Source organism: Gambusia affinis, linkage group LG21 (assembly GCF_019740435.1).
Source record: "Gambusia affinis linkage group LG21, SWU_Gaff_1.0, whole genome shotgun sequence".
Taxonomy (NCBI): Eukaryota; Metazoa; Chordata; class Actinopteri; order Cyprinodontiformes; family Poeciliidae; genus Gambusia; species Gambusia affinis.
In genome coordinates this window covers 2,285,628-2,301,541 of record NC_057888.1, presented here as the reverse complement: position 1 = coordinate 2,301,541, position 15,914 = coordinate 2,285,628, and the positions used below count along the sequence as shown (strand labels likewise).

The 15,914-nt window shown below is 37.0% G+C and overlaps 1 protein-coding gene across 2 annotated transcripts in view; it reads right to left on the bottom strand.

Annotated features, from left to right (window-relative positions):
* Positions 1-14,613, bottom strand: part of rnf152 (ring finger protein 152) — a 42,604-nt gene extending 27,991 nt beyond the window's left edge. The window contains exon 1 of one of the 2 annotated variants that reach the window (XR_006369497.1): positions 14,186-14,574. The gene's annotated coding sequence lies outside the window, so the exon portion shown is untranslated. Of the gene's footprint in view, positions 1-14,185 lie in introns of both variants that reach the window. The other variant, XM_044105189.1, reaches the window with a different exon arrangement.
* Positions 14,614-15,914: the final 1,301 nt, after the last annotated feature.

Genomic DNA, 15,914 nt, shown 5'->3' with positions numbered 1-15,914 from the left:
AGTTACTTGGTGTTTGGCCGGTCTGTCGGTGCGTCTTGACTCACTTTCCTGGCTTTGTTTGTTTTTCTCACGCAACTTATTGGGAGAGCGAAGGTGGAAACTCACTACTACCACTTCACTGCAGAAACACAAAATCTGACCAAATACTTTGGTTCAGTTTAGTGCAAATATCTTAGTACACTTGGAATAAGACAACTAAATGACAAGCAACTTTTAGCAAGAAATATGAGCTTGTTTTAAGTCAATAATGTCAACACTGATGAAAAAGTTCTAGTGCTACTGGCAGATTATTTCTACTTATAATGAGACATTTTTTCCATTTAATAAATGAAATAATCACCTAGCGGAACTAGAACTTTTGATCAATATTAAGAAGTTATTGAGCTAAATAAACTCCTATATCTTGCTAAAATGTTACTTTTATGTTGGCTTAGACTTTAATTGATTATTCAGATGATTAATTGATTACTAAAGTAGTTTACAGTTATTTAAATAATCGATTAATCATAATTAATCAGATTAATCATTTCAGTTGTAATTGAGATGTTGCCGATTTTTCGCTGAGTCGTCATATGTCTGTTTACCAACTCTTCTTTTCCGGATTTTCTCTCCAGTTTACACAAAAGGATTTCAGGCAAAAGAAAAAAACTGATCAACAACGCAAATAATCTTTGAACTTAAACTCAGACAGTGATTTATTTCAAGCTGAATTTGTGCGTCGCTGGCCTGCAGCTTTTCTTCTCATTATGAAAACATTACAGTCTGACTCCTCGTCCCGCTTCTTTCCTTTTAGGTTTGGAAATCTTCGTATAGATCCAGAACCAGCTGGTCGTGTTATTTATCTCCCAACCATTACAGCGCCATCCAGGCACTAAAGCAATTAATTACTGAATTATACCATGCTGGCGCACAATGAGTGCAACAGGCCCGTGGGGCTCTTTTCTCATTACCAGGTACACACTGTCCTACACAGAGGAAGCAGTGGGGGCTTTTAATAACATTTAGCATTCAGATTAAACTGCTGTATGCAGCCGATGCTCCGGCTTCCAGAATCTGAGCTCCAAAGTGGGATCAATTTACAATCCAATTAATTCAAATTGTGTGGAAACATGCTCACAAGGAGGAAAACAATCCGCTGTCCCATTAAGACAAACACGAACGAGGAAATGGAGGAACACCCAAAGAGACGGACAGGACGGAGTTTATAGCAAAGAACGAGACATCAGTGAAAGGTTTAGCGCTTTAACTTAGACAACTGGGTTTGACGTGGATGTGAAATGTGCTTCAGATCCAGATCTGAGGATTATGCTCTGCATGAATTCATTAGAGCTCAGCAAACAGCTGAAAAGTCCTTCAAACAAACAGAGGGGTTTGAGAAAAGCTGCAAACAGGAACGAGGAGGAGCGCAACATCAAATACCGAAGATAAACACCAAACGGATGTTTGGAAATGTTGATGAATGACAACATTAGCTGTACTTTTCATCCGGTTAGTTGTTGGTTCCCTTCAATCAAGAGAAACAAATAAAAAGAACGTCTTAAAATTACAACAAAAAAAGTCATTTTAACTAAAAAAATCTTCAAATTTTATGTTTGAATTTTCAGTACATTACTACTTCATTCTCCTGATATTGTGCCTTTATTGTCATATTATTCTGTACTATTGTAGCTTTATGCAGGGGAATGGGTCAGGGTCAAAAAATAAAAAATAAAGAATTTGGACTCAAGATTCTGAGAAGAGTCAGAATAATGAGAAAATCAAAATTTTGAGAAAAATGTTACTAATGAAAAAAAATCAGAATTCTTAGAAAGTCAAATCTAATTCAAAATCAATGAAATCAGAAAAATGTTATAATTCTGAGAAAAATTCACAATTATGATATTCACCTTTAACGAAATAAATAAAACGAATTCTGATTTATTTTTGAAATAAAGTCAAAATTCTGAGATTATAAAATCAGAATTCTGAGGAAAGTCTGAATTATGTTTTTTACAGTGACACTGATCATCCTCCGTAATTATGAATTCATTTTCACAATTAAAAACTAAAATCTGATCCTGACTGTTATATAGAGCCGACCTGAATTCAAAGTGTGACAAACAGAAGCTGTAAAACATCCTTGTCAAACAAATGGCCGCCCTAGTCGCTCCGAACTATGAGAACTATGAAATCGATGTGTTGCTCAAATCGGCCTACAACAATCAATAAAATAATATCGGCCCAGTTCTTCACGGCAGTGCATCCTCGTTTTCTGCAGTCCACGTGTAGCTGAATCAGTGCGTTTCTCTTTATGTGTGGGTTAATTAAAACGTCTCAGAGGGGTCAACTGGTGCCACATGCTGCCGTCAACCTCCCCGCCAGCAAGGTGCTTGGCGAGACAGCGCCGGCCTCCATGGAAATCCACAGCCACTGAGGCGCCTAATGTAGCAGAAGGGGACGCAGCACGGCCCGGTTTGTCATCCTGTTGGTGTGCTGATTCAGACCAAATACCAAGTAGAGCAAAAACAACAAAGGTAAAGTCAGAAAACCCTCATCATTGCTGAAAAAGACACACAACTGAAGGAAAAACTGATTTTTAAATCTGCTATACATGCAGCAATCAAGTACAGGATGAATATGTAAAAGAAAAAAGAAAAATTATTCATCTGAACACCTTTTCCTCTTGCATCTTCGGTGCCCATCGCTTGTTTTATGTCCAGCAATGATCTGTGGAACGAATGCCAAGTGTATAAATCTGACAGCGGGGGACAGAATCACTGGCAGCGGTGAGCAGCGGTAAATCCAGAGACACTACATCTTTATTATGGTGCAAATGGACGAAGCTCACAAAGAACCAGCCGGAAATATGAAGTGGTGAAACAAAAGATAAGTGGTAAAAGGGAAGAGAACAACGGCACTGATATACATAAATAAAAGTAATCACACATTTTGTGACAAAATCACAACATTTTCAATTCTAAAAAACTTTCTCCTACTAAGTTATTGAATAAATAGATATACTGTATGTGCTGATGCTACATGGTAGCATTGAGATGCTATTTTAGGCTTGAATTGCTTTGCTGATAAGCTAACTCCTGTTAGCACAACTTGAACACAACAATAGTCTTTTCCAGCATCCAATCACAAAAATTAACCCCCGATGGGCCAGAGTGGCTTTGTCGTCCATTGATCTTAGCGGATGTGGCTTATTATGCATCAGATTTACAGACGTACCAGAAACACAAAAATACTAAACAAGAAAAGTTAAAAACACAAACATAGATTTCAAATAACTATTTTTGTTCTAGTTTCTAGTGAAAATATCTTAGTACACTAGAAATAAGAAAAACTAACTTAAAAGTAGCCTTTCGGTTTGTTTCAAGTCAATAATTTCATAATATTGATGAAAAAATACTAGTTCCACTGGCCGATCATTTCACTCATAACATGGGAAAAATATTTTGTAATACGTGAAATAATCTGAACTATTACTTTTAGCTAGTTAGCTAGCAACAAAACTAGTAATCTAGCTAGCAACAAGCCTAGCTAACTAGCTAGGAACAAAACTAGCTATCTACACAGAAACAAAGCAAACTAGCTAGCTAGCAACAAAGCTACCTAGTAATCCAGCTAGCAACAAGGCTAACTAGCTATCTACGGAGCAACAAAACTAGTAAGCTAGCTAGCTACCAAGTAACAAAACTAGCTATCTAGATAGAAACAAAGCTAACTATCTTTAGAGCAACAAAGCTAGCTAGCCAAATACACAAAAACATAATATTCCAAATATCTTTAGCAAATAAAAAACATATGCAAAACAAAATTAACTGATATTCAAACACAAAATATATACATTATTGACTAAATTGAACCAAAATACAAAAAATAACATTTCCAAACACCAAAGACGACCATCTTAAAAACATCACAAAACCTGACATGTTTTTAAACTTCAAGGCTTCCAGACATTCAGATTTTATGCTGTGCTTCAAATAAATTTGAATAAAAGTCATAGAGCTCGTCTGCCTTTCATCTGCCCTTCGTCTAAACTTTTCCTGATTACTCATCCTCACTTCCACCTCGCTCCGGCTCACCTCCGTCACACCACACCCCTCTGGGTTCCTGCTCTCTAACGCTGGAAACGAAGCAGCGGCAGTGACAGCAGGTGTGTTGTGACTCATACTTTTCTACAAAACGTCCTCTCAGAAAAGCTGAGGTCATCCTGAAATATATACCAATGATTTCCACCACTTTTCCACTGTGACATAACCACAATTTAATGAAAATCTCCTTACTGGGACATAATGTTCAGTTCTGAGTAGGAGAAGAGGCATTGGTTCAGTAAAAAATAAGTCTGTGTTGTTAATAGAGTTGGGATTGTTCCAGTTCACCATTGTTATCAGGCTGCAATGCTGAGGTCATTACAGGGATTTGTAGTTGCATATTTTTGCTGAAAATAAATGGATCAATTTTGCAATGGATTCACAGGCTAACAGCCAAACAGGTTTGGAAGAATTAGTAATATCTATCAAATAAAACTGTATGTGAAAGGGCGTATTTTTAGCCAGTTTTCTAAACTTTAACCATAAAGAGAGTTTTTTCAGGCAAAAGTAAAGTTTTTAATATAGTGAGTGGATAATGGAGAGCTCCAGCGGCGCCAGCTAACATCAAGACAGACGACAACGAAACTCCAGAGCCGTTTTCGTCAAAATAATCCCATCTGTTAGTTACGGGTCAGATTATCTAACTTGGGCTACAACAGGGAAATGCAACCCAGATCCAATCAGTTTTCCCCGAAACCCACTCAGAAATTTAGACATTAATCTAAAAAAAGTTCAGACAGAAACATGAAAGTTTTGGAGGTTGTTGCGTCAAAAAGTTGTTAAATAAAAAATAAATAAATAAATAAAAACAGGAAAGATGTCAAAAACTAACTAAAAAATTTATTTAGAAGATCTTAGAAATTTTCTTGAGAAAACATGGAAATATGTTTCAAATGTCAAAAATTTTCAGAATGTGAATTTGAAATCTCCATGATTTTTTTGTTTTTTGAGGAAATTTTCAAGATTAATCTCAAATTATATTAGTTTTTTCTTGAAAATTTTCAACTTTCTGAACTGAGAAATTTCCAACTTTTGTCTAGAAAAATTCTGAGATGAATCCTTAAATTTAGGATTTTTTTTTCTGAACTTTGTTCTCAGAAATTTCCATGTTTTTTCTAGAAAATTCCTGATATTAATCTCAAAATTTTTGGGAGTTTCCGATTTTTCTGAGGTTTTCCTGAACATCTCTGGGATTAATCTGAAATGTCAGATTTATTTTATTTTTTTACAGAAATTTACCCCATCTTTTTGTTTTCCGTCTACAGCAGCCCTAATACGCCGTCATCTGATACGGATCAAACGATTATGAAAAAGTGTTTGAACGCTTCCATAAAAGCCGTGATGTGCTGCGGCGGCGGCGGCAGTCATTTTCTCTGATGATTTCATGAAGAGCAGCTGTAACCGACTGTGGGAAGTCGTGATAAATAATGAAGGCCTGTGTGCGCTGCTGAGGCGAGGCAGACAGCTCCAGATGTTGGAATAAAAGATAAGTGGGTCAGGTGTCTAGTTGAGGCCCGATCAAACTGTGACATGAGGAGGAAGATGAACTTTTGTCTAAACCATGAAACAGATGGTCAGAATTTGCTGAGACCTATAAAGCAAAGCTAAGTGGTGAGCGTTTGACTGCAGTCCATTAAAGGTTAAGAGGTCAAGTGAACGACTGCAGGGCCATGTTGTGTGATAAAGACCTTCACAGGTTTTCTAACGCAGTCTGAAATACCAAACATCAATCACAGTTCACACCTGGCTCAGATATAAATCCCATGGATCATCACCTGATCCCGCTGCTTAGCGACACACACCTTCAGACCGATCGTCAATCATCCCCGGATCATTAGACTGTAACTCTGGAAGCGCCGCCTTCGCTCAGACATTTTGGGAAACGTTTATGAATGCCTCATTAAATCACTCCATGGTAACCGCAAACAGAATCGTCTTAAATAATTCCTTTATAATGATTTAAACTGGCAGATTATTTCACTGATAACATGGGAAATTTTATTGGTATGCATTAAATAATCTGCCAATGGAACTAGCCTTTTTTGTATCAAAATTAAGAAATAATTAACTTAAAACAAGCTCCTACATCTTTCTGAAAAGTTACTTGTAAGTTAGTTTTTGTATGAAAATATTTGCACTAGAAACTAAACAAAAATACTTGGTAATATTTTGGGTTTTTGCATAGAAAAACAAAGTAAGAAGAAAAAAAGAATCACTGAAAATCTGGCAGTTATAACTACAGTGAAAGGTGATTCTACAAAGTATTCACTCAAATGCATGCCACACTTTTCAGGTTTTTATTTGCACAAAAAAAAAAAAAAAAAAAGTGAAATAATTGTGCTGTCCAGCTGACCGTCTGTGATCCACACAGAGAGACTGAAGCTCAGCGCTGCATTACTTGGATGAATTTAATTTCCCATGAGAGAGAGACAGAAATACAGAACAAAAAGTAAAAACCAGGCAGAAAAAACCCTCAAAAACTGAGACACTTTCTGTAAAACTCCACCTAACAGCCTCTGAAACCGTATGAGGGGATTTGTTGCTGCTGTTTTCTCATTTCTGCTCCCCGTCTCTCCATCCAGCCTCCGTAATCCTAAATGGCCCTCGCGCATACGCAGGGCCCCATTTATCGGGCCCTAATGACTCTGGTTCTGATGGACGCGGGGAACCTGTGACGAGGAATTCCTGAAAAGGATCCAATCTGAATCCATCACCGTTGCTCCCGGTGGCCCTGCTGTTTAGAGGGAAGCGTCTCTGCTGATGATGGATGCCGTTATTTTCCGCTTGCTGGGTGGATTGTAAACAGTGACGAATGGTGAGGGCTAATGCGCGGCGTATTGTCGGAGGCAAATCATTTACCTTGCTTTCACAATCCGTTAGAGGAGAGAAGTTGGGAATGTAAAGCGGAACAAAGATGTTGCACTGCAAAAACACAAAATCTTACCAAGTAATTTTAGTCTAGTTTCTAGAACAAATGTCTTGAAGTTAGAGATGAACCAATCCGAAATCAATATCTGTATCGGTCCTAATATTGACAGTCTAAGTCTATGTTTTATTATTTGTTTTACATTATATTTAAAATTCCTAATTGCACTTTCTTTCCATTTGTAAGGTTTGTTACAGTTTGATTATGTCTGTTTCAGTTCAGCCTGTCACAATAAATCAACTAATTGATTAATTGGATGATTAGTTAAACAAACTCAATCATTTCAATTTGTGTGATTTATCGTTTTCCTTTTCCCAATGGATGATAAAACTCTTCAGTCTGGTGTTTTGGTCTCAACTAGCCTTTTTATGCAGGACAGTTTCATTTGCAGAGACTTTATAATTCAATTTATGAGTTTTATTTTCTGTTGTTTTGTTTATTTATTCTGGATATTTAAAATATCGTCCAGTTCCAGGGCTAAACATTCATTAAAATTTAAAATGTATCGATCTTTTAGAATGTGCTCTTCCATTATTATTGTGTTTATTATTTTAAACACAGATTGAAAAATTTGCTTTTTTTTAATCTGAAAGACAAAATAAACAGTTTTTCCTAACGGATGTTGACATTTGTGGACAATAATGTAAAACAAAAGCTAAGAAAATATTACTGGTACCTTTAGTGTCGTTCTGTTGTGTAAAATTAATACAATTATTCCATAAAAACTGGAAAACTGCAAAAAAACAACAACAACATTTTAACCAAAGCCATTAAAATCCAGCTGAATGGTGGAAAGTTGGGAGCAAAGCTGCCTGCAGATACAACTGAAACGATTAATCGTCAACTAATTTAGTAATCGATTAATTGTTAACAGACTCTGAAAAAACATTTTGCATTTAGAGAATTTGAAGCAGGTGAAGCTAAAACTGTCTGGGTAGAACAGATTTACAGACAAAGAAAGGATTTTTATTTTAAATAAAAAATGTCTGTATTTTTGGTGCAGTTTTGGCTTAATTACTGCTTTCAATATGTTGGTCTTTTAGAAAATTGCCTTTTTTGAGTCTGTGTATCCCAGTTACACAGACAAAGTGTTTTTCAGTGTAACGCAATTTCTGAACTCAAAATCTTGTTTTCTTCTACCACAGTAAAACTGAATCTTCCTCATTATCCAGTAGAGACAGAAAACTAACAAAAACAGAAAAACAGGTGGGTCCGATGCCAGGACAGTTTGACCTCAGCGGGAGAATCTGAAAGTATTTACATTTTACATTAAAGATAAAAACTCTTTTGTCTGTAAATATGTTTCACTCAAATCTCTTTGCAAAGCAGCTAAAGCTTCACCTTGTTGAGATTTACTAAACGATTGCTACATGATTTCATTTTGGGCAGTAAAATGATTTAAATACAGAATTAAATCATTTGTTTTTTAGCCTACTTTAATATATTTCTAATATTGTTTTTAAAAAGGCCAATTTTTCATCCTATTAATCGATTAATCGTCAGAATAATTGATCCTCCACCACTCTAGCATATAGCGCACACCGACAGTTAATGTTGTGACACGGCAAAATCTGAAAATTTTCAACAAGCATGAATTGTTCTGCAAAGCTACGCGTCAACACTGTAAATATTGACTTTCTCATATAACAACCGTTGTGATAATTTGTCTCTAGTCATTCTGACTGGCTGTCTGCTGCACATGCACCGACTCAGGGTTTCCTGTCACTTCCTGTTTTGGTCTGCTGGGTTTGAGCGAGACTAAACAACTTCCTTCTCTCAACCTTATCTTCACACAGAGCGAAACTCACAGTGCAGATAAGAATTGTGAAATTATTAAACACAGCGGAGGGAAGGTACGTGTCTTTTATGCTCTCATAAGCTCAAAACAACCATAAGAACACACAACCAACAACTTAGATAAGAGAAACAAAGACTTAAGATGCTGTAAAATAACCAAGAAATGTCCAAATCTTTCCCAACGCCACTTGGGACAAGAGCGTAAGATGTTCAGACCTTTAACTAAAACAGGAAAAAAGATAAACACTCCAGGGAGAAATGGGATTAAATCTGGGAAGAGAGGAAACAAACTCAATCAATATGCTAAAAACTCTTGACAGAAATCACCCAAGAAACCGTAAAGGCCGTTTTCTCCCAACAGATGGGAACCAATTAGCCACCTGACTCCCAGAAAACACTTGGGCAGCCGTGTGGAGCCGAGATGCAAATGAATCACCAGAGGAAGGTGGAAGTGAAGTGGACCTGCCAGCATCCTGGGAGAGGAGAAATTAATGAAGGAGACTGAGGAGAAGGAGGAGGAGGAGGACTTCTGTAAAACAGGGAGAGAATAAAGCAGGAAATGATGTATGGCGAGCAAGGAGGAGCGGACTGAAGGACCCAGAAAGGTTAACGCTACAAGCAGCAGAGGGCAGAAACTAAATCCAGACAAATTCAACTGGAAATCAGACGTCAGAAAACCTTCCAGCAGCTTTACTTCACACAGAAACAAACGTGGTTTCATCTACAAATGCACTCAAATGGTGTAGAAGGTCCGCCACACCAATTGGTGGCGCTGTAGCACTGCCAGACAATGTAGTGGTAACGTAAAACTGAAATTCCAGATTTAAAAGGGCATAGTGGCAAAAACGAATACAAAATAAAGAATTGATGAGTCTGGTTGTGTTTCATACGATGGTGTATTAGAGCCATTCAATCAATCAATCAATCAATCAATCAGGTCTGTTTGTGTAGCACATTTCAGCAACAAGGCAGTTCAAAGTGCATTAAATCATAAAAACACACAAATACAAACTCACAGAACACACCACACAGTCAACAATTGACAAAAACAGGGAGCAGAAATTTTCAGATTAATATCAGAAATGTTCCAGAAACAACTTGGAAATCACTGAAAAGTTAAAAAAATATTTTGACTTTACGAGCTCAAAAAAGTTCAGTTTTTTTCTACGACTTTTCTGAGATAAATCTCAACATTTCTGAGACTTTTTTGGTGAAAATTTACTCCTTTATTTTTCAATCTACAATAGCAATTAATACGTACAACGTCCGGTCTGCCAAGACGCCACATCCATGAGAACAGACAGCCGAAACATCAAATAAAAACGTTTGCTGACATGCCTGTGGTTATTTCTGCGTGGATTGTACTGATGCATCCCTGTTTCAACAACAATTCACTGTTATTAGCTTTACACGCTAACCATTTTCATAACATTACATTAAACTTCTACTTCTAATGCATTATTATTCTAATCTTTAATCAATTAATTGTCAGAGAAATTGATGAATCAGAGTAAAAAAATTGCAACATTCTGCTTATTTTTTATTTATCCTGTTAAATGTGAACAGATCCACATTCAAAGAGTGAATTTTTTTTGTAAATGTTTGGTTTAACTGCAGCTCTAAATACGTTCTTTGTTGAACAAATAGCCTTTTTTGAGTCTGAGCACCTCAGGTAACAATTAATCGTTTGCTAAATTAGTTGCCGATTATTTGAATAATCGATTAGACACGATTAATCTGCTTAAACAGTAATATATTTTTCAGTGTAATACAATTTCAGAAGCCAAAATCTTGCTGTTTTTTTTTTTTCTACCACAGTAAAACTGAATCTTCCTCATTATCTAACAGAGACAGAAAACTAACAAAAACAGAAACACAGGTGGGTGAGATGCCAGGACAGGTTAACCTCAGCGGGAGAAATTTAAAGCAGCGAACGCATCTTCAACTCGGCTCCTTAATAAAATTTAAAGGCAATGTTTGTCTTTATATCCTCTGGCTCCTCACACAAGTCAGGCAGCAGTGAGATAAAGCAAATACCTTTAAGTGTGGGCGATATTAAGTGACATATTCCTCCTGAGGGTTCAGAATCCTATAGATCTGCATAATCAGGAGCGTTTCCAAGACTGACATAAAGATGAAGGAAGAGCCTGGATGAGGTTTGCAAAAATCTACATGCATTTACTGCATGTTGCTTGTGTTTTCTATCAGAATCATGATGTTAGGAAAATTAGGAAGTTCATTTGGAAACAAAGACAGCAGATTTCTCCTATAGATTATTGATTGTCGATAACAGAGTACTGAAGCAGGTAAACGGTGTTGATGCGAAGCGGGATCCATTAGGTCCAACTGAGAGAAACGCAACAAAGAGCCAGACAACAAAAGACTTTAAAAGAAAATTTAGTACATTAGCTTCTTTATTAGCCTGATGTTGGAGCTCAAATGTTGCATTTCTGTACAAAAACACCTTATGACTAACAATGAATCAATTATTCTGATAATTAATCAATTAATCGGATAAAAAAATGGGCTCATTCTGCTGGTTTTTCATCTAACCACTCATGCCTTTTTTATGCAGTATTAGAAATACATTCAAAGATGCAACTAAACAAGTAAATCTATTATTTTTTTAAATAAGAAAGGAAACATTTTGTTGCAAAAATGCAATAGCAGCATTCCTTCGGTGAATGCTTGATAACAAATGATGCAGCTAAAACATCCTCCTAACATGAATACACCGTACTGATTAATCAGTTAATCAGTTATTAACTGATTAATCAGTTAATCAGTTATTAACTGATTAATAACTGATTAATCAGTTAATCAGTTATTAACTGCTTAATAACTGATTAATCAATTAATCAGTTATTAACTGATTAATCAATTAATCAGTTATTAACTGATTAATCAATTAATCAGTTATTAACTGATTAATCAGTTAATCAGTTATTAACTGATTAATAACTGGACAGCAGAAGCTGCTTAATAAGTGTTTTGTTTTTACTGAATATAAAAAATGTGAAGTTAAAACTATGTTTTTAAAGGGATTTTTTTTTCATCTTAAATGCAAAATGTTTATATTTTTTGCACAGTTTTGGATTACTTACTGGTCTGAGTGGGTTGTTCTTTCAGAAAAAAAATACTTTTTTTAGTCTGTAAAGTTCAGTTAATTATAAATGGATTACTAAATTAGTTGACAATTATACCAACAATTGATTAATCACGATTAATCGCTACAGACCTGTTTAGATCCTTAAAACTTTTTTTATACTTTTCATTGCAAACTATTAAATGTAATGTCTTATCACCACTTTGTATGAGAAAAAAAAGACAAGGTAAAATTGCTAAAATGACCGATTTTGTAATTAGAGTTCACAAGTTTGTAAATTAATCTCAGACACAATGCAGATGAAATTCTGATTGAAGATTTGCAATAGCAAACATATAAAAGGTCGAGAGCAGAATGAAAATTTGCAGCCTACATATAAAACTAATACAGTCACTCAATTTGAATACACCACGCCCACATTGAGAAAAGATGAAATATCCTGTCAGAATATCTTTTTCCACCTGGTAGCCAAGTAGATTCAGTTTGATTTCAGACCAAAGTTGCAGCATTTGTTACATTTCATATGCTGCAGTTTGTTTTCTCATTGCACCGAGTCAAATCAAAAACACCCTTTGAAAAACCTGTTCCCCTCCCCGCCTGTGGCGGCGCTGCACCAAGAACATCTGAAGGAAACACAACATGAAAACCTCTAAAGAAGACACTGAGCGCAACTTCCTTCTCAACAAAATGTAAACAAAAATGGAGAAGAGCTAGATTTTAGTGGTTGGAGGATTTCTTTTTTCTGTTTGGTAAAAAGCCACAAGCCATTTGTTTTGATTATATTTACCCAGAATGCCCTGCACTGTTGTCCACTTCCTGCTTTTGAAACAGTCTGCAGTCCGCCTGGCATTCACAAATGTATTCAAACCACATCACAGTTCAGTACAACCAAATTGAGACCTAGCGTTGTAAGCAGACACCGCCACAAACAAACAGGACTTTCTAGACAAACAGGCTGGAGTTTGGCTAAAGTAAACTAAACCAGCCTCGTATGAATTAACCGTAACAGGCTGCAGAAGACTGGAAACTGGGGTGGGGTTCCAGCAACACACCCATCGTAAACATGCAGCCAGGGGTACAACAGATGGTTCATATCAAATTATATTCATGTGTTAGGTGTCCTAGTCAAAGTCTAAACCAATGTTCAATAGCAACATCTGTGGCAAAACTTAATAAATCTTGTTGGAAGATGCTCTCCAGCTAACCTGATTAAATTTAGACTATTTTGCAGAAACATTTGCTTGAGCTTCAATTCTGTGGTTGTGCAAAGCTTGAAATTTGAGACAAAATTACAAAAAAAAGGCATAAAAGAGGTAGGTATAAAATTCCCATTGTTGAAGGGATAAAGAGATATTTGTAGGAAATCAGAAGCCAAATTATTTATCTGGATTGAACAAATTCAGAAAATGCCAACTAGAACTAATTTTTCTGCCATATTTTGGCGCCCCCTGTGGCATGGCGCCCTTATTCGTCGCATATAGCGCATCCGCACTTTTTGCGCCACTGACCTCAATCTTCAAACAGCACATCTTGTCCAAACAACCGTGCAATTACTCCATCTGACAGAGAGCAACCTGCTGACTGTCGCCTCCACAGAGGGACACAAAGAAAACCCAGGGAAGAGGAAAAGTGCTCACCAAGCAGTAAAGGTTTACAGCTTGTAGAACAAGGACCGAAATGGGCTCAAACTCTCATCCGAACACACTGATCCTACAGCCAATTACTCTGACTGAGAATTAAAGTGTCTTAAATATTGGCTGGAGTCCGGCAGCTGTTAAAGGGGGCAAAAGGATATCAGGAAGAAGATTCAGAAACCAGGATATGAACTGATTTTATATTAAATAAGCTTGTATATCTTAAGATAAGCATCACAGATGTTCCTTGAGCCTTAAACTTATTAGAAATAACCAATCTGAATCAATTTTACAACAAAAAGCTGATTGTTTTAGAAGGGGAATGCAGCTACAAAGTGGCGGAAGAGAGATGAAGCTTATCAGAGCCACAATCAGGGTGGAAATGTGGCCAAAAGAGCACGAGGAGCCTGAAAACAGCAACCCGGAGGTGACAGCGCAACCAAACAAAGAGATTAAAACTGCGACTCAATGCATCTTAATATCTGGAGCCTAACCATCGCGCTGTGTGGCAGCAGATAAACAGGATGCACATGCAAAAGTCTGCAGACAAAGCCACTAAATGTCACGTTGGGTGCAAAACAACGCAGAGACAACTTGTTTGTTGAGATTCAGGATAAAATGTGAACACATGAGCACTCACCGTCCTCTGGTCCGCCCAGCCGGCCGTGTGTCGGGGCTCCGCTCCGGGTTGGGAAGCAGTTGGTGCGCGTCTGGGCTTGTTTAGTGGGTGGCGTGGCTCCTCACCAGTGTTTTCCACCCACAAGGAGAGGATATCGGAGAAAAAAATCACAACAACACAGCAGAGAGCCCTCCCACTGCTTCCACTCCTCCTGTTTGTGCCGCCGGGTTTAATGCGCTAAAACGCGTCTGCAGACGGAGACAGGAAGCGGGCGGAGCTGAGAGCGGCTCCGGCGGACAGCCTGGACCCCTGCTGCACCGCTGCGCTCCGGAGGCTGGCAGGCTGGGTGAAAAAGGAAGAAACGTCCATCCTGATGGGGCGTTGTGGTACTGCATGTTTCAGAGCGGGTCTCGCTGCTCACCGACTGCTCAAATGTCAGGTTTACATCTGAAAATGATTATTAATTAATAATCACCAAGTTTCAGCACTGATTCAGGTGCATTCAAACAAATTACAATATAATCAAAAAGATCGCTCAATCCAAAACCGGACGCTCATATATATCTTTTATACACTGAAATATATATACACAGTATATAATTCAATTTGTAGATAAAAACAAGTGAAATTAAAGTGACAGTATTATTTAAAATTGACTCCTTTTTTCAATTTACATCATTTTCTAATGTTATTCCCTCACAAACAACATTCCTGGAGTGTCGATTCGATTATTTCATGCATGTTGGAAAAAATCCTTAAATCTCCATGGCAACCATTCAGCTGATGGTTGCCTTCAAGACGAAGCTCCTCCCCCGCTCAGCTCCTTCAGACTAGCCAGCAGCAATTAGCAAACACAGGGTGGAACCGCTGAGCTCATTATAGGAGCTGCCGCTCAGTGGAGGAGCCATGTTGGGAGGACTTCCTGAAGGTGGAGCTTCAGAAAGAGCAGGAGTTTCTTAAAGAGACAGAGGTCCAATTTCAAGGCGTTAAATTACAAAGGCATATTTGATGTAGATTTTTGATATAAACAAATGCAGTTTGTTAAAAAAAAAAAAAAAAAAGTTCTGACAGGATACAATTTCTTCAATGCAAAGGAGTAAATACTTTATTAACAACCGGTTTTCTAAGAAAATCATATATTTCAAGCAAAACCTTTAAACCTTGAAAATAAATTGACAAAAAGAAGCTGTTGTAATTCAAAAACTAGAACCAGGTGTCCGAGACACTAACACAGAATGAAACTTTAAAAAATCAAACAGATTAAATTATAAGTAAAGCTTAAAAAACATGTCAATTCTGTTTAATAGTTCATTTCCTGTAATGTTGCAGCATAAAAAGCTAAATTATCTTTTTGTTTTATTGGCAAATCTAATTTAATTTGAAATATTAAAAGTTTGTGTAATGTATTTTCACTCCGTTGCTCTTTAAATTAACTTTTAATATCAAAAAGAATAAGTCTTGGCATGAAAATTATTATAATTGTGAAATCCCTCCAAGGAGATAAAGACTATAACAGTCAGCGTTTTGTTCCTCTGAGTGTTACTGCAGGAGGTTTGGATTTGCTCCATTTCACCACCATCACATTAAACAATAGAATTACATGTTGTGATTGAAAAGTAATTAAAAACAGAAGCAATTATGCTTAATAAGAAACTAGCAACAACACATGCAGGGACTGGTGAGCAAAAACCGAAGCTCTTTAATGTTTCAGAGGCTACCTGAGTTCACCGACTATATCGTAGCAACGAAA